We start from the raw sequence: 22409 nt of genomic DNA, 5'->3' as shown, positions 1-22409 counted from the left end.
ACAACAAAAGCATATATATTCTGAAAGCACAGGTTGTCCTGAAAAAGAGATACAAAACTTGATTGTGGGATGCAGGGAGAGCTGTTAACAGCAATAATAAAACATTTATGCCAGGCGAGTGAACTGTCCAAAAAATGCCCTCGGACCCCAGAGGGTTAAGGCAACAAAGAGGTGTGCAAGAGAGCAGCTTTTGCTTCAATGCTTGACACGAGAAATATGTTTTCATATCTCAAAAACGTGATGTGACTGGCAAAAACTAAAACCAGATTCAAATTAAAATCCCCCAAATTACCCAAAATCCGTTCAAAAACTCCATGCAAGAAAACCGTGTTGACTAGTGTAATGTACACAGTCGGGCATCATGATTCGGCAATGAAAGACCCCCCCATGTGGTATTGTGGTTAAACCCTTTTAAGCACATCTTGATTGTCTCATTTCAACTCCAGTGTGGTGGTGTACAGAGACAAAATTGCCAAAAACTGCATTAATACCCAAATACTCATAGACTTGAGTGCTGCTGAGTATATGTAGCTGTCTGAAATAATTGTAAGTACACTTTGTAATTTGAAGGTTACACATCTAACATTGTATTCCCATGACCAGTTCAAGCCGCCTTAGGTCAAAAGCATATGTCAATGCCACACATCAGCACATCCACCATACTACTGAACTGGATTGGGTCACAAATGGCAACCACCCAAGCAATCATTTGGTTTATCCAAACCTCTGAACAATAGGCATATATCTGCCACAGCCAAATGAAACGTGTTTTCCTCTAGGTGCCTGCATATATCATCCATATAATAAAAGGCAAGTGGCTTCTGTGTGTTTGTGTATCCGGAACATCAACTGAAATCCATAAACAGCTGACTTTCATCCTTTGACATACAGTACTTATGTATTTTTTTATGAGGATTCAAGTTGTGAAAATAGTAAGGTGATCAGACCAATACTTTTTGAGAAATCATTAATTCTTGAAAACAACAAGCATTTGTGTAGCACTTCCACAATAAGAGCCTGTATTTCAAAATGAAAACCTGAGAGGTTGCTGCAGACCTGACAGAATTCATTAGTCTGTCCATCCTCTAACATCCCAGACTGCAGATTGAATTCTGGACATTTTCTGTATGTATGTGACTCCAAACCTAGAATTAACATGTTCACATCATACTCTGGACAAAATAGCAGAATTGTTGGGGGGGGGGGTGATTTGATCAAATGTGAACACTGCCAGTGCAAATATAAAACTTCAGTTCTTTACATGGAATATTATACTGGTTAAGCAGCTTCAGAAAAGCTTATTGACGTCAATAATTCATTTTAGAAAATTTAACACAACTGAAAACACATGAAACCCTCAATGAAGACTTTCATAAAAGCCAAGGAAATTTTCTATGTCCATACTTAAAAAGCATAACTGTAAACACATTTTCCCCAAAAGTCAGCTGTCCACCATATATAGTACAAATAATCACATCTAGAACCCATGGCTCCTCATGGGTCAACGTCCTAGTTGATCTGATTTTACTCCAGCTGTTTCAGTATACAAAATCTGATTTTTCTGTATCAGATTTGGGTCATTCGTATGGGTACTCATAGATCTGATTTGTTTTTTATCCCAAGAGAGATGAGGGAATTCATGGAGTTTTCTTTTATCATATCACTACTGGGCACAGGTGGTAGCACAGGCAAATGACTGCCTGCTGAGCATTAACGCTTGCTGCACCTCCGATGGTGCCATTGCGGGTAGCTGCAGGGTCATTAGCAGGGAGCCACCCTTCATTGATGTGTCGCTCCATTCATCCTGGAACATCTCACTGTGATGCAGTAATGGCAGGGACGTCTCCCTGCTGCCCCCTGCAGCTGACCCTAAGGCCCTGGCTTTCCCCACACCTTCCTTCCTTCTTAGCCAAAGCTACAAGCTTCCCTGCTCAGCCTTCTTCAGGAAGTGCTGGGTGGATGTTGCCACAAAGCCCCTGCAGCCAACTTCCACCAGGTAGCTGGCAGCTGACCACCCAGCCTCTCTGTACTGGAATGTGAGGTCAAGGTACTGGTCTTTATTTCCTCTCAAAGGCCGTCTCCATTCCCCACCTCCCATTGTATCATTACTGTTTTAGCCATGTGCTTGTCTGACAAGTCGGCTGTATACAGCTTCCCAAGGTTCTGGATGGGTTGTTCTGCCAGTGTTGTGATCTTCTTACCATTCACTGTGAAGAAGATGTGATCATTTCTGACTCCTTTGCGTATGGAGAGACTGCAGGACATAACTGGTTTTATCCTCATTCAGGCCCAACCAAGGAGTTCCTCCTCTTCATTAGCCGGTTGGTATATGAAGCAGGGTGGTTATATCATCCATTTACCTCCACAGGGCTGGCAGTCATTAGCCTGACTGTCCTTTAACCCCGCCGATGAGGAAAATTACAAAGGCTGCTGTGAAGAGGACAGGAGAGACTGAGCAAACCATTGTGATGCCTTTCTCTAGGTGGTACCAGTGAGTCATTACATCCTGTATTGTACAGCAAATGGTGAAGCCACTGATGTAATTGGAAATGAGGTTCCAAATTCTAGATGGTATGTGTAAGAATTCTTGGGCAAAGATGATTAGCTGATGGGGAATGAAGTCATAGGCATTCTCCAGGTCCAGCCATAGATCTTTTTTTCACACTTGGCTGTCTGAATCTGCTCCCAGATCATGGTTGAGTGTTCCACATAGCCAGGGAATCCTGGAACGCCTGACTTCTGGCAACTCGTGTCGATGTAGCAGTAGTTGAAAAGGCAGTTCATTAAATGCTTGGCCGCAAAGAAAAGAATAGTAATGATAAAGAATAAATGATAATAATGATGAATGCTGATCACTCAATTTCAGTGTAGCAGATAAAAACAAATATGAAGACAGAATCAACAGTGACTGGGGCAATGGAAATAGCCATCTCATTAAAAAGCAGAGTTTTTTCTTCCATCCATCCATCCATTTTCTTCCACTTCATCCGAGGTCGGGTCGCGGGGACAGCAGCTCAAGGAAAGCCGCCCAAACCTCCTGATCCACACACACCTCTCCCAGCTATTCTGGGGGAACCCTGAGGCATTCCCAAGCCAGCTGCGAGACGTAGTCCCTCCAGTGTGTCCTGGGTCTTCCCCAGGGCCTCCTCCTGATGGGACGTGCCCAGAACACCTCTCCAGTGAGGCGTCCAGGGAGCGTTCGAAAAAGATGCCCAAGCTACCTCAGCTGGCTCCTTTCGACGTGGAGGAGCAGCGGCTCGACTCCGAGCTCCTCCCGAGTGACCGAGCTCCTCACCCTATCTCTAAGGGAGCGCCCAGCCAACCTGTGGAGGAAACTCATCTCGGCCGCTTGTACTCATGATCTTGTTCTTTCGGTCATGAGCCAAATCTCATGACCATAGGTGAGGGTCGGGAAGTAGATCAATCAGTAAATCGAGAGCTTTGCCCCCTTGCTCAGCGACCGAATCACTGCAGATGCTGCACCGAACCGTCTGTCGATCTCACGCTCCATCCGTCCCTCTCTTGTGAACAAGACCCCGATATACTTAAACTCCTCCACTTGAGGCACGGGCACTCCACCAACCTGAAGAGGGCAAAGCACCTTTTTCCGGTCGAGAACCATGGCCTTGGATTTGGAGGTGCTGATTTTAATCCCGGACGCTTCACACTCGGCTATAAACTGCTCCAGTGCACGCTGAAGGTCCTGATTTGACGAAGCCAACGGAACCACATTGTCCACAAACAGCAGAGACGAGATTCTGTGGTTCCCAAACTGGACCCCCCTCTACACCCTGACTGCGCCTAGAAATTCTGTCCATAAACGTAATGAACAGAACCGGTGACAAAGGGCAGCCCTGGCGGAGGCCACCGTGCACTGAAAATAGGCTTGACTTACTACCGGCAATGCGAACCAAGCTCCTGCTGCGGTTGAACAGAGACATGATAGCCCTTAACAAAGGATCCCGGACCACCCCCCACAGGGCACCTCGAGGGACATGGTTGAATGCCTTCTCCAGCTCCACAAAACACATGTGGACTGGTTGGGCGAACTCCTATGAACCCTCGAGCTGGAGGGTGTAGAGCTGGTCCAGTGTGCCTCGACCAGGACAAAAACCACACTGCTCCTCCTGAGGTTCAACTATCGGTCGAATTCTCCTCTCCAGTACTCTGGAATAGACCTTACCGGGGAGGCTGAGGAGTGTAATCCCCCTGTAGTTGGAACACACCCTCCGGTCCCCCTTCTTAAACAGAGGGACCACCATCCCGGTCTGCCAATCCAGAGGCACTGTCCCCGACCGCCACGCGATGTTGCAGAGACATGTCAACCAAGACAGTCCCACAACATCCAGAGACTTATGGTACTCCAGACGGCTTTCATCCACCCCAGGAGCCTTGCCACCGAGGAGCTTTCTGACCACCTCTGTGACTTCGGCCTGGGTGATCGATGAGTCCGCCTCTGAGTCCCCAGTCTCTGCTTCCTCTTCGAAAGACGTGATGATGGGATTGAGGAGATCCTCAAAGTATTCCTTCCACCGCCCGACAACATCCCCAGTCAGGGTCAACAGCTCCCCACCCGCACTGTAGACATTGTTAATGGAGAGCTGCTTCTGCCTCCGGAGGCATCGGACGGTTTGCCAGAATTTCTTCGAGGCTGACCGATAGTCCTCTTCCATGGCCTCCCTGAACTTCTCCCAGACCCGAGTTTTTGCCTCTGCCACCACACAGGCTGCAGCACGCTTGACCTGCTGGTACCTGTCAGCTGCCTCCAGAGTCCCACCTGCCAACAAAGACAAGTAGGACTCCTTCTTCAGCTTGACGGCATCCCTTACTTCTGGCGTCCACCACCGGGTTCAGGGATTGCTGCCACGACAGGCACCAGAGACCCTGTGACCACAGCTATGAGCGGCCACATCAACAATGGAGGTGGAGAACATGGTCCACTTGGACTCCATGTCTCCAACATCTCCCGGGATCTGGGAGAAACTCCTTTGGAGGTGGAAGTTGAAGTCATTCCCAGCAGACCCTCACGATACATTTGGGCCTGCCACGTCTGACCGGCTTCCTTCCCTCCCAGCGGATCCAACTCACTACCAGGTGGTGATCGGTCGACACCTCAGCCCCTCTCTTCACCCAAGTGTCTGAGACACGTGGCCGAAGGTCAGATGATACGACTACAAAGTCAATCATCAAGCTCCGGCTCAGGGTGTCCTGGTGCTTGAACATCGTGTTCGTGATGGACAAACTGTGGCTAGCACAGAAGTCCAACAACTGAACACCACTTGGATTCAGATCGGAGAGGCCGTGCTTCCCGATCACCCCCCTCCAGGTCTCACTGTTGCCGCCCACATGGGCATTGAAGTCCCCTAGGAGAACAATGGAGTCCCCATTTGCAGCATTATTGAGTACCCCTTCCAGGAACTCCAAGAAGGCCAGGTACTCTGCACTGCAGCTCGGCCCGAAGGCTGAGACAACAGTGAGAGACCTGTCCTCGACCCAAAGGCATAGGGGTGAACTCCAACACATGGCGACTGAGCTGGGGAGCAATAAGCAATGCTACCCCCGCGCACTGTCTCTCCCTGTGGGCAATGCCAGAAAAGTGGAGCACCCAGCCCCTCTCCAGGAGTTGGTAGCAGAGCCCCAGCTGTGCGTGGAGGTGAGCCCGACTATCTCTAGTCGGTACCTCTCAACCTCCCTCAAAAGCTCAGCCACCCCCCAGCGAGGTGACAATCCACATCCCGACAGCCAGAGGCTGTGGCCGCGGACTGGGCCACTCGGCCACCCACCCTCAACCACCACCCAGTCCTCTCTGCACCCGACCCCCATGGCCCCCTCTGCAGGTGGTGAACCCACAGGAGGGCGAGCCCATGTTGCTCTTTGGGGCTGGGCCTGGCTGGGCCCCGTGGGCTAAGGCCCAACCACCAGGCACTCGCGCATGAGCCCCAACCCCAGGCCTGGCTCCAGGGATGAGGGCTGAGACGTCACCCGGTACGGCAACATCTCGGCCCTTGATTTCATACTGGTCATGGGAGCTTCTGAACTGCCCTTAGTCTAACCCATCCCCTTGAACCTGTTTGCCATGGGAGACCCCACCAGGGGCACGACGCCCTCGACATCATAGCTCCTAGGATTATCTGGGTACGCAAACTCCCCCACCACAATAATGTGGCAGTTCGAGGGGGAGGGTTTTTTTTTCTTCCTTTTTTAAATAAATATGAACCTATTGCAACAAAACAAAAGGCCAGGGGTGGTGGCCAAACAGATAAGTGTGCTTCTTTTGAGTGTGGAAGGTTGCAGTTCAAGACCACCCCTGCCATTCTCTATGTCATGTTGAGTTGCATCAGCAAGGTCATCTGGTGTTACAAAATAATAATTATAATAATAATAATAATAATAATACTTCTGCCAAATCAACATGCAGATCCAACTCTGATTTGCTGACTCAAAGAAGAGAAAAGTCGGACAGGCTTACCTTTAGTAAAAAAAAAAAAAAAAAACTGGTGGCATGTGTGATAATCATGCTTGCCTCTCAACTTGAAGGTCCCTGGGTCAAAACCATCTGTGTATCACTCTTCTTGTTCATCCAACCCAGTCTCACACCCAAGTTATCACATTTTAAAGCAAATTTAAAATGGCTTAACTAGGGGTTTGCATCGCTCTATAACAATATGTATCTAGATACATTTGCTTCAATACAATTCAGTAATGATGCATTTTTTGTTATGGAACCATTTGCTGTGATTTGATTTGGTGTGATATGATGCAATCTGATATGACCCTCTGTTTAATGTAGATAAAGCACCCCTGATAATTTTCATGATTTTCCTTTATAAATCACTGGTTGTCTGGATCAGAAATTTCAGTTAAATATATCATATAGCAGACAAACACAGTGGTATTTGAGAAGTGAAATGAAGTTTCTTGTTGTGTGGGCCGCTGAAGAGGAGGTACTGCTGGCCCACCACCACCAGTCGGCGCCCTGCTTGGAGTGCGGGCTTCAAGCATGAGAGGGCGCCGGAGCCATTGGAAGTGACAGCTGTCACTTGTCAACCACACCAGCTGTCTCTCATCAACCACCTCATAAGAAGCGGATTACAACTCCACCTCCTCGCCGAGAAATCATCTACCACTAGAGGTAACTGGAAGCCGACGTCCGGGACTACATCCAGGCCTGTGCCAGGGGCAAGGCGGACCATCACAAGACCAGGGGTCTCCTCCAACCCCTGCCTGTGCCTCATCGCCCCTGGTCCCACATCGGCCTGGACTTCATCACGGGCCTCCCGCCGTCCCAGGGCAACACCGCCATACTGACGATAGTGGACCGGTTCTCCAAGGTGGCCCACTTCGTGGCCCTCCCGAAGCTCCCAACGGCCCAGGAGACAGCAGACCTCCTGGTCCACCACATCGTACGTCTGCATGGGATACCGTCGGACATCGTCTCGGATCGTGGTCCCCAGTTCTCCTCGCAGGTCTGGAGGAGTTTTTGTAAGGAGCTGGGGGCCACCGTACGTCTCTCGTCCGGGTATCACCCACAGACGAACGGCCAGGCAGAGCGGGCGAACCAGGACCTAGAACAGGCCCTTCGCTGTGTCACCTCCGCGCATCCGGCGGCCTGGAGTAACCATCTGGCCTGGATCGAGTATGCTCACAACAGCCAAGTGTCATCTGCCACCGGCCTCTCCCCTTTTGAAGCGTGTCTGGGCTACCAGCCCCCATTATTCCCACTTGTGGAGGGAGAGGTCGGGGTACCCTCGGTCCAGGCCCACCTGCGGAGGTGCCGCCGGGTGTGGCGGACCGCCCGTTCTGCCCTGTTGCGGACCCGGACGAGGGCCAAGACCCATGCAGATCGCCGGCGTTCCCCGGCCCCTGCATACCAACCGGGGCAGGAGGTGTGGTTATCCACCAAGGACATCCCGCTCCAGGTGACATCCCAGAAACTGAAGGACCGTTTCATTGGGCCATTCCCCATCGCCAAAATCCTCAGTCCGGCCGCAGTGAAGCTGACACTCCCGGCTTCACTGCGGATCCATCCGGTTTTTCATGTCTCTAGACTCAAGCCATACCACGCCTCACCACTCTGCACCCCTGGACCCGAACCACCTCCTGCCCGAATCATCGACGGGGAGCCGGCATGGACTGTTCGTCGGCTCCTGGACGTCCGTCGGAAGGGCCGGGGTTTTCAGTACTTGGTGGACTGGGAGGGTTACGGACCCGAAGAACGCTCCTGGGTGAAGAGGAGCTTCATCCTGGACCCGGCCCTTCTGGTCGATTTCTACCACCGACACCCGGACAAGCCTGGTCGGGCGCCAGGAGGCGCCCGTTGAGGGGGGGGTCCTGTTGTGTGGGCCGCTGAAGAGGAGGTACTGCTGGCCCACCACCACCAGTCGGCGCCCTGCTTGGAGTGCGGGCTTCAAGCATGAGAGGGCGCCGGAGCCATTGGAAGTGACAGCTGTCACTTGTCAACCACACCAGCTGTCTCTCATCAACCACCTCATAAGAAGCGGATTACAACTCCACCTCCTCGCCGAGAAATCATCTACCACTAGAGGTAACCTTCTCTGCTGAATTATCGATTGTCTAACATTGTTCTGTGTGCAGCCGCATTCCTGTGGAGATCCAGAAGAGGGACAAACAGGAGCTGCACGAGAGAAAACGTATCTGGAGGTGGAGGCTTTCCCTCCCGGAGGAATTGAGTGTAAAGGTTGCTGGGTGTGAGGACTCACACTCACCGCCTTCTGTTTCTTGTCTGCCAGCAGTACCAGGGCCGACAACGGAGGACAGAGACCACCTGGGGACTCAGGACTTGGCGGCTCCGGTGTTCTTCAGGCCGTTGGTGGTGGAAGCGGTGTGGGCTCCGGCTCTTCGATCATCAGAGGTCTCCTATCTTCGAGCCTGCCCACAGTCCTCTTGTGTACAATTGGCACCCATTATTTCTGTTTGTATTCCGTTGTGTACTTTCACAACATTAAATTGTTACTCCTTTTCTTATCCATTGTCCGTTCATTTGCGCCCCCTGTTGTGGGTCCGTGTTACGACACTTTCCCAACAGGATTTCTCGGCCATTCGTCATGGATCCCGAGGGGCGTCAACCACAGCTTGAACAGCCAATGGGAGAACAAGGAGCGCAGGCGTCAGCAGGAGGCGTGGTAAGTGATCTGCAGCAAATCCTTACCGCTTTCACTGCTCAGTTACAGCTGGTAACCGAGCAAAATGCAATCCTCAATCGGAGGATGGAGGCTCTCACCGCCAGAGTGGAAGCACGCGAGTCGAGCGTCGCTGCAGTGTCTCCTCCTGCTGGCCCGGAGCCTAATATAGATGTTCCACTGGCCGTTCAACTACCCCCCCCACCGTCCCCTGAAGCTTACATAAGTCCTCCCGAACCGTACGGAGGCTGTGTGGAAACGTGCGCAGACTTCCTAATGCAGTGTTCGCTTGTTTTTGCACAGCGTCCAGTTATGTACGCATTAGACGCCACCCGGGTGGCTTATGTAATTAATCTGCTTCGAGGTGAGGCACGCGCTTGGGCTACAGCGCTCTGGGAACAGGATTCATGGCTTCTGACATCATACGCTGGGTTTATACGGGAATTCAAACAAGTGTTTGATCATCCCAACAGAGGCGAGCCTGCCTCGACCGTGCTGCTGTCACTGAGACAGGGGCGTCGGAGCGCAGCTGATTACGCTGTCGATTTCCGCATCGCGGCTGCGAGGTCTGGCTGGAATGACGTTGCGCTCCGCGCTGCCTTCATAAGCGGACTGTCTCCAGTACTGAAGGAGCATTTACTGGCTAAGGACGAACCGCAGGATTTCGACGGGCTTGTCAATCTGGTTATACGCTTAGACAACCGCTTAAATGAACACCGTCGGGAGCAGGCCGGGGGGCGTGGCCGGGCACAAGCCGTCCCTCTCTCTTCCGGGTCAGAAAGGGTGACGTCGTCAACCACGCTCCATTGCCAGTGGGCTCCGTGTGGCAACAGCTCCCCCTGCTGACGAAGCTATGGACACGAGCAGGGCCAAAGTGAGATCTGATGTCAGAAAAAGGAGGCTGGCCCGCGGGGAGTGTTTTTACTGTGGCTCATGTGAACACATGTTAAAAGACTGCCCCAAACGGTCAAACACCAACGCCCGTCCTTAGAAACTGGGCTAAGGGTGGGCCATAACATGTACACAGGGACACCCCGTAGATCAGCACAAATCCCAGTGATAATCCTGAGTGGGGATTTAACCCTTCACGCCCCAGCACTGGTGGACACGGGGTCCGAAGGGAATCTGTTGGATAGCAGATGGGCAAAGGAAGTGGGGCTCCCTCTAGTGGCTCTGCCTTCGCCTTTGAAGGTACGGGCACTAGATGGCACTCTACTCCCGTTAATTACACACCGGACCCAGCCCGTGACTCTGGTTGTGTCTGGGAATCACAGGGAGGAGATCGTGTTTTACGTGACACCTTCTACCTCCCGAGTGATTTTGGGTTTTCCTTGGATGGTGAAGCACAATCCCTGGATCGATTGGCCGTCTGGGGCAGTGGTGCAGTGGAACGAAGCCTGCCACCGGGAGTGTTTAGGATCCTCGGTTCCTCCCGGGATCACGGCTAAGGAGGAGGTTAAAGTCCCTCCCAATCTGACGGCGGTGCCCGTGGAATACCATGATCTGGCTGACGTCTTCAGCAAAGATCTGGCACTCACTCTTCCACCGCACCGACCGTACGATTGTGCCATTGATTTGATTCCGGACGTTGAGTACCCGTCCAGTAGACTGTACAACCTCTCACGTCCGGAACGCGAATCAATGGAGACCTACATCTGGGACTCCTTAGCCGCCGGGTTGATCCGGAACTCCACCTCCCCGATGGGTGCTGGTTTCTTTTTTGTGGGCAAGAAAGACGGCGGACTCCGTCCATGCATCGATTACAGGGGGTTGAACGAGATCACGGTTCGCAATCGATACCCATTGCCCCTCTTGGATTCGGTGTTCACACCCCTGCATGGAGCCCAAATATTCACCAAACTTGATCTTAGGAATGCGTACCACCTAGTTCGGATCCGGAAGGGAGACGAATGGAAGACGGCATTTAACACCCCGTTAGGTCATTTTGAGTACCTGGTCATGCCGTTTGGTCTCACCAATGCGCCCACGACGTTCCAAGCATTGGTTAACGACGTCTTGCGGGACTTCCTGCATCGGTTTGCCTTCGTATATCTGGATGATATACTCATCTTTTCCCCGGACCCTGAGACCCATGTCCGGCATGTACGTCAGGTCCTACAGCGGTTGTTAGAAAACCGGTTGTTTGTGAAGGGCGAGAAGTGTGAGTTTCACCGCACTTCTTTGTCCTTCCTGGGGTTTATCATCTCCTCCAACTCCGTCGCCCCGGATCCGGCCAAGGTTGCGGCGGTGAGGGATTGGGCCCAACCAAAAAGCCGTAGGAAGCTGCAACAGTTCCTCGGCTTTGCAAACTTCTACAGGAGGTTCATTAAGGGTTACAGTCAGGTTGTTAGCCCCCTGACCGCCCTGACCTCCACTAAAGTCCCCTTCACCTGGTCGGACCGGTGCGAGGCCGCGTTTAGGGAGTTGAAACGCCGGTTTTCGTCTGCGCCAGTTCTGGTGCAGCCTGATCCTACTCGCCAGTTTGTAGTGGAGGTGGACGCCTCAGACTCAGGAATAGGAGCCGTGCTGTCCCAGAGCGGGGAGTCCGATAAGGTTCTCCATCCTTGTGCCTACTTTTCCCGCAGGTTGACCCCCGCTGAGCGGAATTATGACGTGGGCAATCGAGAACTCCTCGCGGTGAAGGAGGCTCTGGAAGAGTGGAGACACCTGTTGGAGGGAGCTATGGAGCCTTTCACGGTTTTTACAGACCACCGGAACCTGGAGTACATCCGGACCGCCAAGCGGCTGAACCCCAGGCAAGCCCGCTGGTCCCTGTTCTTCGCACGCTTTGACTTCCGGATCACCTACCGCCCCGGGACTAGGAATCAACGATCCGATGCACTGTCCCGGGTGCACGAAGAGGAGGCCAAGGCTGAGTTGTCGGACCCCATCGACACCATCCTTCCCGAGTCCACTGTCGTGGCCACCCTCACCTGGGACGTGGAGGAGACCGTCCGGGAGGCCCAGGCAAGGAACCCGGACCCGGGAGACGGTCCGAAGAACAAACTTTACGTCCCACCAGAGGCTAGGGCTGCCGTCTTGGACTTCTGCCACGGATCCAAGCTCTCCTGTCATCCCGGAGTGCGTAGGACCGTGGCAGTAGTCCAGCAGCGCTTCTGGTGGGCGTCACTGGAAGCCGACGTCCGGGACTACGTCCAGGCCTGTACCACCTGTGCCAGGGGCAAGGCGGACCATCACAAGACCAGGGGTCTCCTCCAACCCCTGCCTGTGCCTCATCGCCCCTGGTCCCACATCGGCCTGGACTTCGTCACGGGCCTCCCGCCGTCCCAGGGCAACACCGCCATACTGACGATAGTGGACCGGTTCTCCAAGGCGGCCCACTTCGTGGCCCTCCCGAAGCTCCCAACGGCCCAGGAGACAGCAGACCTCCTGGTCCACCACGTTGTGCGTCTGCATGGGATACCGTCGGACATCGTCTCGGATCGTGGTCCCCAGTTCTCCTCGCAGGTCTGGAGGAGTTTTTGTAAGGAGCTGGGGGCCACCGTACGTCTCTCGTCCGGGTATCACCCACAGACGAACGGCCAGGCAGAGCGGGCGAACCAGGACCTAGAACAGGCCCTTCGCTGTGTCACCTCTGCGCATCCGGCGGCCTGGAGTAACCATCTGGCCTGGATCGAGTACGCTCACAACAGCCAAGTGTCATCTGCCACCGGCCTCTCCCCTTTTGAAGCGTGTCTGGGCTACCAGCCCCCATTATTCCCACTTGTGGAGGGAGAGGTCGGGGTACCCTCGGTCCAGGCCCACCTGCGGAGGTGCCGCCGGGTGTGGCGGACCGCCCGTTCTGCCCTGTTGCGGGCCCGGACGAGGGCCAAGACCCATGCAGATCGCCGGCGTTCCCCGGCCCCTGCATACCAACCGGGGCAGGAGGTGTGGTTATCCACCAAGGACATCCCGCTCCAGGTGACATCCCAGAAACTGAAGGACCGTTTCATTGGGCCATTCCCCATCGCCAAAATCCTCAGTCCGGCCGCAGTGAAGCTGACACTCCCGGCTTCACTGCGGATCCATCCGGTTTTTCATGTCTCTAGACTCAAGCCATACCACGCCTCACCACTCTGCACCCCTGGACCCGAACCACCTCCTGCCCGAATCATCGACGGGGAGCCGGCATGGACTGTTCGTCGGCTCCTGGACGTCCGTCGGAAGGGCCGGGGTTTTCAGTACTTGGTGGACTGGGAGGGTTACGGACCCGAAGAACGCTCCTGGGTGAAGAGGAGCTTCATCCTGGACCCGGCCCTTCTGGTCGATTTCTACCACCGACACCCGGACAAGCCTGGTCGGGCACCAGGAGGCGCCCGTTGAGGGGGGGGTCCTGTTGTGTGGGCCGCTGAAGAGGAGGTACTGCTGGCCCACCACCACCAGTCGGCGCCCTGCTTGGAGTGCGGGCTTCAAGCATGAGAGGGCGCCGGAGCCATTGGAAGTGACAGCTGTCACTTGTCAACCACACCAGCTGTCTCTCATCAACCACCTCATAAGAAGCGGATTACAACTCCACCTCCTCGCCGAGAAATCATCTACCACTAGAGGTAACCTTCTCTGCTGAATTATCGATTGTCTAACATTGTTCTGTGTGCAGCCGCATTCCTGTGGAGATCCAGAAGAGGGACAAACAGGAGCTGCACGAGAGAAAACGTATCTGGAGGTGGAGGCTTTCCCTCCCGGAGGAATTGAGTGTAAAGGTTGCTGGGTGTGAGGACTCACACTCACCGCCTTCTGTTTCTTGTCTGCCAGCAGTACCAGGGCCGACAACGGAGGACAGAGACCACCTGGGGACTCAGGACTTGGCGGCTCCGGTGTTCTTCAGGCCGTTGGTGGTGGAAGCGGTGTGGGCTCCGGCTCTTCGATCATCAGAGGTCTCCTATCTTCGAGCCTGCCCACAGTCCTCTTGTGTACAATTGGCACCCATTATTTCTGTTTGTATTCCGTTGTGTACTTTCACAACATTAAATCGTTACTCCTTTTCTTATCCATTGTCCGTTCATTTGCGCCCCCTGTTGTGGGTCCGTGTTACGACACTTTCCCAACATTTCTAGCATTTACAGAAAGTGTGCAATAATTATTTAAACAAATTTAGGCAGGTAAATACATTTGGGCACCCTTGTCATTTTATTAATTTGAATACATTTAGCACTAATTATTGGAACACAAAATTGGTTTGATAAGCTCATTGACCCCTGACCTCCTTACACAGTTGAGTCCAATCATGAGAAATGATATTTAAGGTGGCCATTTGCAAATGTTTCCCCTCTTTGCATCTCTTCTAATGAGTGGCAACATGAGAGCCTCTAAACAACTCTCAAATGACCCGAAAACAAAGACTGTTTAACATCATGGTTTAGGGAATGGATACAAAAAGCTATCTCAGATTTCAGCTGTCAGTTTCCACTGTGAGAAACATAGTGAGGAAATGGAAGACCACAAGCACAGTACTAGTTAAGCTCTGAAGTGGCAAGCCAAGAAAAATCTTAGATAACCTAAATCGAAGGATGGTGAGAACAGTCATAGTCAATCCAAGACCTGCTCCAAAGACCTACAACATCATCTTGCTGCAGATAGTGTCTCTGTGCATCGTTCAACTATATAGAAATACTGTATGATGCTGTAATGCAGAGGAAGCCTTTTCTGCATAGACGCCACAAACAGAGTCACCTGAGGTATGCTAAAGCACATTTGGACAAGCCAGCTTCATTTTGGAATATGGTGCTGTGGACTGATGAAACTAAAATTGAGTTATTTGGACATAACAAGGGGGCGATATGCATGGCTGAAAAAGAACACAGCATTCCAGGAAAAACACTTGTTACCTACAGTAAAATTTGGAGGTGGTTCCAGCATGCTGTGTGGCTGTGTGGCCAGGGCAGGTACTGGGAATCTTGTTTAAGTTGAGGGTCACACAGATTCCAGTCAATATCAGCAGACTGTTGAGAACAATGTTCATGAATCAGTGACAAAGTTGAAGTTGCACCGGGGCTGGATCTTTCAACTAGACAACGACCCTAAACACTGCTCAAAATCTACTAAGGTATTCATGCAGAAGAACAAGTACAATGTTCTGGCATGCCCATCTCAGTCCCCAGACCTGAATATTATTGAAAATCTGTAGTGTGATTTTAAGCGGGCAGTCCATGCTCGGAAACCAACAAATGTTTTGTAAAGAAAAATCCAGACTCTCATTGGAAGCTATAGGAAGCATTTAGAGGCTGTTATTTCTGCAAAAGTAGGGTCTACTAAATATTGATGTATTTTTTTCTGTTGGGATGGCCAAATTTATGCACCTGCCAAATTTTCTTCAAAGAATTATTTCACATTTTCTGTAAATCCTATACCCTTCATTTCACTTCTCAAATATCACTGTTTGTCTGCTATATGATATATTTAACTGAAATTGCTGATCCAAACAACCAATGATTTATAAAGCATGGAAATCATCAGGGATGCCCAAACTTTTACATACAACTGTATCTATTTTCTAAGATATATTTGAAGCCAAAGGTGGCCATTTTTATCTGCAAATGCATATGTCATGAAAAACAAGGGCCCTTATTCAGATTTTTGCTACTGTGCTGCCCCTGTTCACCTTTTTTCACCACTGGGGGCAGCACAGGAGCAAAACGCATAGCACATAAGAATCACAGAACAAGAAGGCTGTTGTTAGCATAGCAGAAATACCAATGCATAACGTTCCTGTCCTGAACTGGTATGACAGTATTAACCAAATTGTGAATCGAACATAATGGTATATTTGGGTGATTCTTAGACTACGGGCACTTATTATATCCTTTGATCATATTGTATGAAAAACAGAAAAAAGGGGAAATTTCACATTTTTATAAGTATCTTTACAATGAAAGTGTGTTAAGAAATTTGTTCTAGTAGTCTATGATGACTTTTTCACCTTTTTTCAGCATCATTATATGCAAATATTGCCATTTTGTGCTTGTCCCACACCCAGACTTTTGATCTTCAATGATAAAAATGAATGGTAAAGAAACGTTTTTTTCTAATGTTTTAAAATATCTCTGAATAAAATATCAGTAAAATAATCAAAACATAATTGGGGTACTCAATGTTTATTGCCGTATGTGTATTGCCGTAATTTCCACCACAACACTGTAATGTCCCTAAAACAGTTTGTATGAAAGATTGTTTGGGTAGTTTCTATGGAGATAAACAGTGACATCAGAGCACATGTATATAGCGCCAAATCACAACAAACAGTTGCCCAAAGGCGCTTTATATTGTAAGGCAATGGTGTGGTGGAAATTACATTTACAAGGCCAATCGTGTCCGTAGTTAAAGAATCACCCATTTATGTGTTACACTACCTACCACTATTAGACAAGCTGATTTTGTTACACCTCGCAGGCTAAGATAATGTTCATGTTCATGATCAGTGAGAGACACGAGCTTGTTTTGGCATCCTATATAGGAAAGAAAAAAATAAATAAATAAATCACTGACCTTTCAGCCTATTACCCCTCGGCTGTGGTTGACTTCATCCCCTTTCTCCTGCTGCTCTGTTTGCTGTGCATCCCTGATGATGGAACGTGGGAGCTATCATACCAGAGGCTCCAAGCGGCACCTAATGGATGTGAGCTGAGCCTAGAGGTTGCCTGAATGAATATGCTACTGCAATCACAGTACCTTGCGTCTTTGCACAAAGTGTTCGGTACAAAGTGGCACGTTAATTTGAGGGGCAATTGGCCTTTACTTCCTTTCCTGGCTTGTAAGAATAGCCTGTATCAGAAAGGTCATGAGAAAAATAGCTTTCTTTGCTACAGTGGCATTTTTTCCCCCATAGGGTAGGTATTGGGCTGAGTTAATATGAAAACTTTGTACATACTTTAACTTTAGGGGAGCGGGATACATACACTATGCAATTATACTTGTTGAATTTGCACTGCAGTTTATTTGCTGGTGTATAACTCATAGATTAGTCCACCTTCCCCATCTGGGGTATTTTGTTTTCTATCAGCAAAGCACAAGATCTCACAACAAAACAAATCCAGCCAAGCTGATATTGCTATCCAGTTTGTTTATGCAAGCAATAAGATAATAACATGGAAATTAATACAAATATCTAGAAATGCCCACGCAGTAGCTGGCTCTTTAATTTCATATGGCATTTCTAATCATGTCTGCATTCATCTCATTGTTTGGCAATGCTAACGGCTTTTGTGGTAACCATTCGGTGAATAACATGGGGGCTTTATGAGGATTACGCCAAAGCTTGGTGGCTCAAATAGGTTTTTAGTCTGGAGAATCCACACAGAACATGTGGGCCTCTGTCCTTTTCCTGCACCTCTGTGAATGTCACATGCTGGCACGCCTGGCACAGCAAAGCAGCAAAGGCAAATGAAACGAAAATACCATCAGATGAGCGGTGACAGACGCAGCAAAAGGGCAAAACTGGACACACGTCAGTGTCCAATGGGATTTATGGAGCAAGGCACGCATGCAGAAGCCAGCTGTTACACTTTCAAACACGGGACATATGCCATTTATTGGCACGTGCCATACAATAATCTTTACTGCAAACGTTTGCAGCTTCTAGTCGTGTGTAACTGCTAACTCTAATTCCAATCTACCTGTTCTTACCTGCAAGTCATCTTAAGATGACAGTTCAGCCAAATCCAGCACTGAGTCTGTTTTCATAAATCCAGCCCAATAAAACATAAAACTTTAGTGATGTAGTTTCCACATTGCTGCACAGCTCTGGTGTTCCCTGGTGAACCCTGTCTACTCAGAGCAGACTTCCAAAATAAATGCATTGCATATTGTATAATATTGTATAATACTGTATAACTAACAGGGCTCTCAGAGAGAGAAGATTATTCTGCTCAATAGGAATTCTGGACATTTGTAAAATGAACTAAATAATTTCTTAAATTTGGTAGTAGGTAAGGTTGGCAACCATCCCATGAAAAACAGAATCGTCCTGTATTTGTAAACTAATACATGCATCCTGTATTGAACCAATAAGGAACACACTATTTCTATGAGAATCAAACATAGACTGTTTATAATCAACAGAGGGCAGGGTGATTTTGATCAGAAATTACGGTAATGTGCTAATTCATTGGTTGAAGTGTTGTCACGCAGTGTCGCTTGCTTACACCCGTCACACCTTGATGATTTAGCCCACGTATGCCGACCGACAGTATTAAAAATGCTGGCATACGCAGGCATTTGTCTAATAAGTTATAGCCAAGTTTTGTATAAATTAGGAGCATGTTGAAGCACGCTGATATATGCCGTAATACAGTAAGTATGTACCTTAAGTCTCGGGATGTTGTGGGACTGTCTTGGCTGACACGCCTCTGCAACATCGCGTGGCAATTGGGGACAGTGCCTCTGGATTGGCAGACCGGGGTGGTGGTCCCTCTGTTTAAGAAGGGGGACCGGAGGGTGTGTTCCAACTATAGGGGGATCACACTCCTCAGCCTCCCCGGTAAGGTCTATTCCAGAGTACTGGAGAGGAGAATTCGACTGATGGTCGAACCTCGGATTCAGGAGGAGCAGTGTGGTTTTCGTCCTGGTCGCAACACACTGGACCAGCTCTACACGCTCCATCAGGTGCTTGAGGGTTCATGGGAGTTCGCCCAACCAGTCCACATGTATTTTGTGGATCTGGAGAAGGCGTTCGACCGTGTCCCTCGGGGCGCCCTGTGGGGAGTGCTCCGGGAGTACGGGGTCCGGGGTCCTTTGCTAAGGGCTATCCGGTCCCTGTACAACTGCAGCAGGAGCTTGGTTCGCATTGCCGGTAGTAAGTCAAACCTGTTTCCAGTACACGTTGGCCTCCGCCAGGGCTGCCCTTTGTCACCGGTTCTGTTCATTATTTTTATGGACAGAATTTGTAGGCGCAGCCAGGGTGTAGAGGGGGTCTGGTTTGGGAACCACAGAATCTCATCTCTGCTGTTTGCAGACGATGTGGTTCTGTTGGCTTCGTCAAATCAGGACCTTCAGCGTGCAGTGGGGTGGTTTGCAGCCGAGTGTGAGGCGTCCGGGATGAAGATCAGCACCTCCAAATCCGTGGCAATGGTTCTCGACCGGAAAAAGGTGCTTTGCCCTCTTCAGGTCGGTGGAGTGTCCTTGCCTCAAGTGGAGGAGTTTAAGTATCTCGGGGTCTTGTTCATGAGTGAGGGACGGATGGAGCGTGAGACACGGGCCCGCCACAGGAAAAACACCTCCATGTTGATAACCATTTGTAAAATCCAGGCGGCTTTTGGTGACTTTCAGTTGAGTGAGTATCTGAGAAATTGTTTAACAGCAGGTCATGTTCCAACTTGTCCTTAAGGCTTCCAACGCAGGTGTTTTTCTTGTGGCGGGTGCGCCGCGCCGGCTGCGAGCCGACGTGCCAATCCGTCCGCACGTCTTTCATTAAAAAAATCTCCTTTAACAGTGGAATGTCCGGATAAACTGCTGATTCCGACCTCTTCTGAAAGTTCTCTGTTCTCTCACGACGTCCTGGGTCAACAGAGGCTTAAATTTGGAGGTTTTCAGCTTGAAACAGGATGACGACGTCGCCTCGGAGCGCTGCTCGATGTCCCGCTCCGTGGGAAGTCCTTACAGCAATAGAAACAATCCAAAATCTCTCATCAGCCGTTAAAATTTTCACAGAAAACCAGCTGAATTTCTCGAATGGTGTCCACTCGGATGTGCCTCATAGTTTTTGAAAAAATTTTGATCAAGCACAGCGCCAGTCTCTCAGCAACTTCTCCACTCCTTCCACAAGGTGTGCTCACAGGCGAATGATGTCACCGACAGGCGTGAAAAAACTCTTGCATGCCCACGAGGGTTCAAGCTTGGCTGATGTAATCACACGTGATTCAAATCCATATGGTTTTTAAAAAAAATAATAAGGTCGGATACTTTTCTAACAGACCTCGTATATATATATATATATATATATATATATATATATATATATATATATATATATATATATATATACTATCGGACGTGCTTTTTGTTGTGCGCCATGAGTGGCTCTGTCCTGACGCGCGAATTCCTCCACACGTCTTTCATTACAAAATCTCCTGTAACAGTGGAATGTGCCGCAAAAGTGCTGATGTACACCTCTTCCACAATTTCTCTGGTAGTCAGACGACGTCCCGGATCAACACAGCCTTCACTTTGGAAATGATCTGGTCGTTTCAGCCTGTCGATGGCCGCTCGGAGCGCGGGTGTGCAATGGTGTGCAAAATGTTCAATATCCAAATACAAAATAGAATCAAATAACATTCACATTATCTTACAGAAAAATAAAGTTGTAATCAAAATTAAATACTTAAATAATAAATACAATACTTAAATAATCTCCAAAATGAACATAGAAATCCACAACATAACAGCAATGTGTGTGCATAGCAATGCACAAACATTGCACTGGGGGCTATTGCTTTAACTTTGGCCTGCAAACCATTGAGAGCTGAGCTACTTTTCCCACCTTTTGCACCAAATTAATCTGAGGAGTTGATCTGCCCTGCTGTTTAACTCCACGTTTTTCTTCGTAAGGAAGACTATCAAATGGCTTCGCCAAAATCCGGTCCACAACATTCAAATTGTCTGCCATTATGTGTAGCTTGCTACCTAGCTAGCTCGCTAGCTGGGACTGACGTGAGGCTAGTGTGAAGTTTGTCCACCTGTGAGTGCTTTGTGACGGTGGAGGAGCTCAGCAGCACCCGCTGCTCAGTAGGGACAGAAACTGCGATAGAAGTCAGATAGAGTGATAGAAGTCAGTCTCCAAACACAAGCAGCTACAAAAACAACCCCACCAGAAATAGAAGCTTGATTTGTCGCTAGTCGTTTTTAACAAAGAAAATGCCGCTAAGAGGATTAGGAAAGTCTCCGGTTCAACTCAGAACAGAATGAAAATGCTCCCACGGATGTTTACACCAAAAGATCGCTGATTCGCTCATTTCACTGTCAATCAAAAAGGGATTCAGCCTCAGACAGATCATCCAATCATCATGCAGAAGCTGAGCGTCCAGGCCAGCCGAGGTCAGCCCACTGCCCCATAGACACCCAGAGACGCTGAGCGTCCGATGGGCGGGACAAAGCCCAGCATTTATCCTATGACTCGTCTTGTTTCGCTGCATGCTTTGTGTCGCTATTGAAGTCTGTGGACGCTCAGCGTCCACACTGTTTAAAGCACTGTGAAGCTGTGGGTTTGAGTGAGAGGAAAGCCGCGTCGTTACCAGTGATAAAAAGCTGATTCTGAACAAAAGTTGAGCGCATTGTAGCGCATATTTAGTCAATGACATGTACACACAACAGTATATATTTGATCACTTATTTTTTGACATTTTAGGGGAAGCTGAGCTTCCCTTGCAGTCTAAGAGCAATCGCCTCTGACTTTAAGACACCTAAAGCACTTTACACTAAACGAACGGAGCATTTCGCAAATAATGACAACAAAAATTGTAATATTGGACATGCAAACCTACCTTTGTCTTGTTGTTTTTTCTCGTCTTCCAACTTCTTTTTTTCTTTTCTCCGCTCCAGAAGGATAATTTCTTTTCTGAGACATGACTTGCACTCACTTCATTCCTCACAATTAGTCATCGACCACCTGACCCAAGCGGTGCATCTAAATTTGCCCAACGGTGGCAGCAGCCAACAGGAGGCATCAATTAACCTAGTATTGGTATTTTGTCAAAATGAATTTATTTTTTTCGGGTGTAATACAATTTCGTTTAAATTATTCAATATTATTTTAATTTCATGTATATATTTACTTTTTTATCACAACGTCTCTGTGATCTCGGGGCCCCCTGGTGGCGTGGAGGCCCTAAGCGACCGCGTAGTTGGCGTATGCCTTGGGCCGGCTCTGACATGGAGGATATTTGTGAAACGACACTGTCTGAAGTGTAAAGGTGAAAGTGTACTATGTAAACTAGCAGCAGGCAGGAGCGATCTTGCTCTCTGATTAATTTAATTTTAATGACAAACATTTAAACTGTCACAATACTTTCTTTTCCCGAGAAGTGACCAGACCCTTGTCTTTTCTATTTTCAGTGTTTTGATGATGATAATGGCCAGGACTTAGCAGACTGCTCCTTGATATGCCTTGAGCCAGAAAATAGCAAGGCAGAGATTGAGGAGAGGCAGGAGGGCAGTGTCAACGTGGTGGGAGGCTGACAAGGAGTGACAGGAGGGTATATGAGAGGATCAACATAGTGGTAGCTGCTCGTCACTTTGGTTTAGAGTGTAAACACTACAGTCAGGTGTTCATGTGGCACTGGC

This window comes from Thalassophryne amazonica, chromosome 2, assembly GCF_902500255.1.
Source record: "Thalassophryne amazonica chromosome 2, fThaAma1.1, whole genome shotgun sequence".
NCBI classification, from domain to species: domain Eukaryota; kingdom Metazoa; phylum Chordata; class Actinopteri; order Batrachoidiformes; family Batrachoididae; genus Thalassophryne; species Thalassophryne amazonica.
This window is presented reverse-complemented; position numbering follows the sequence as displayed.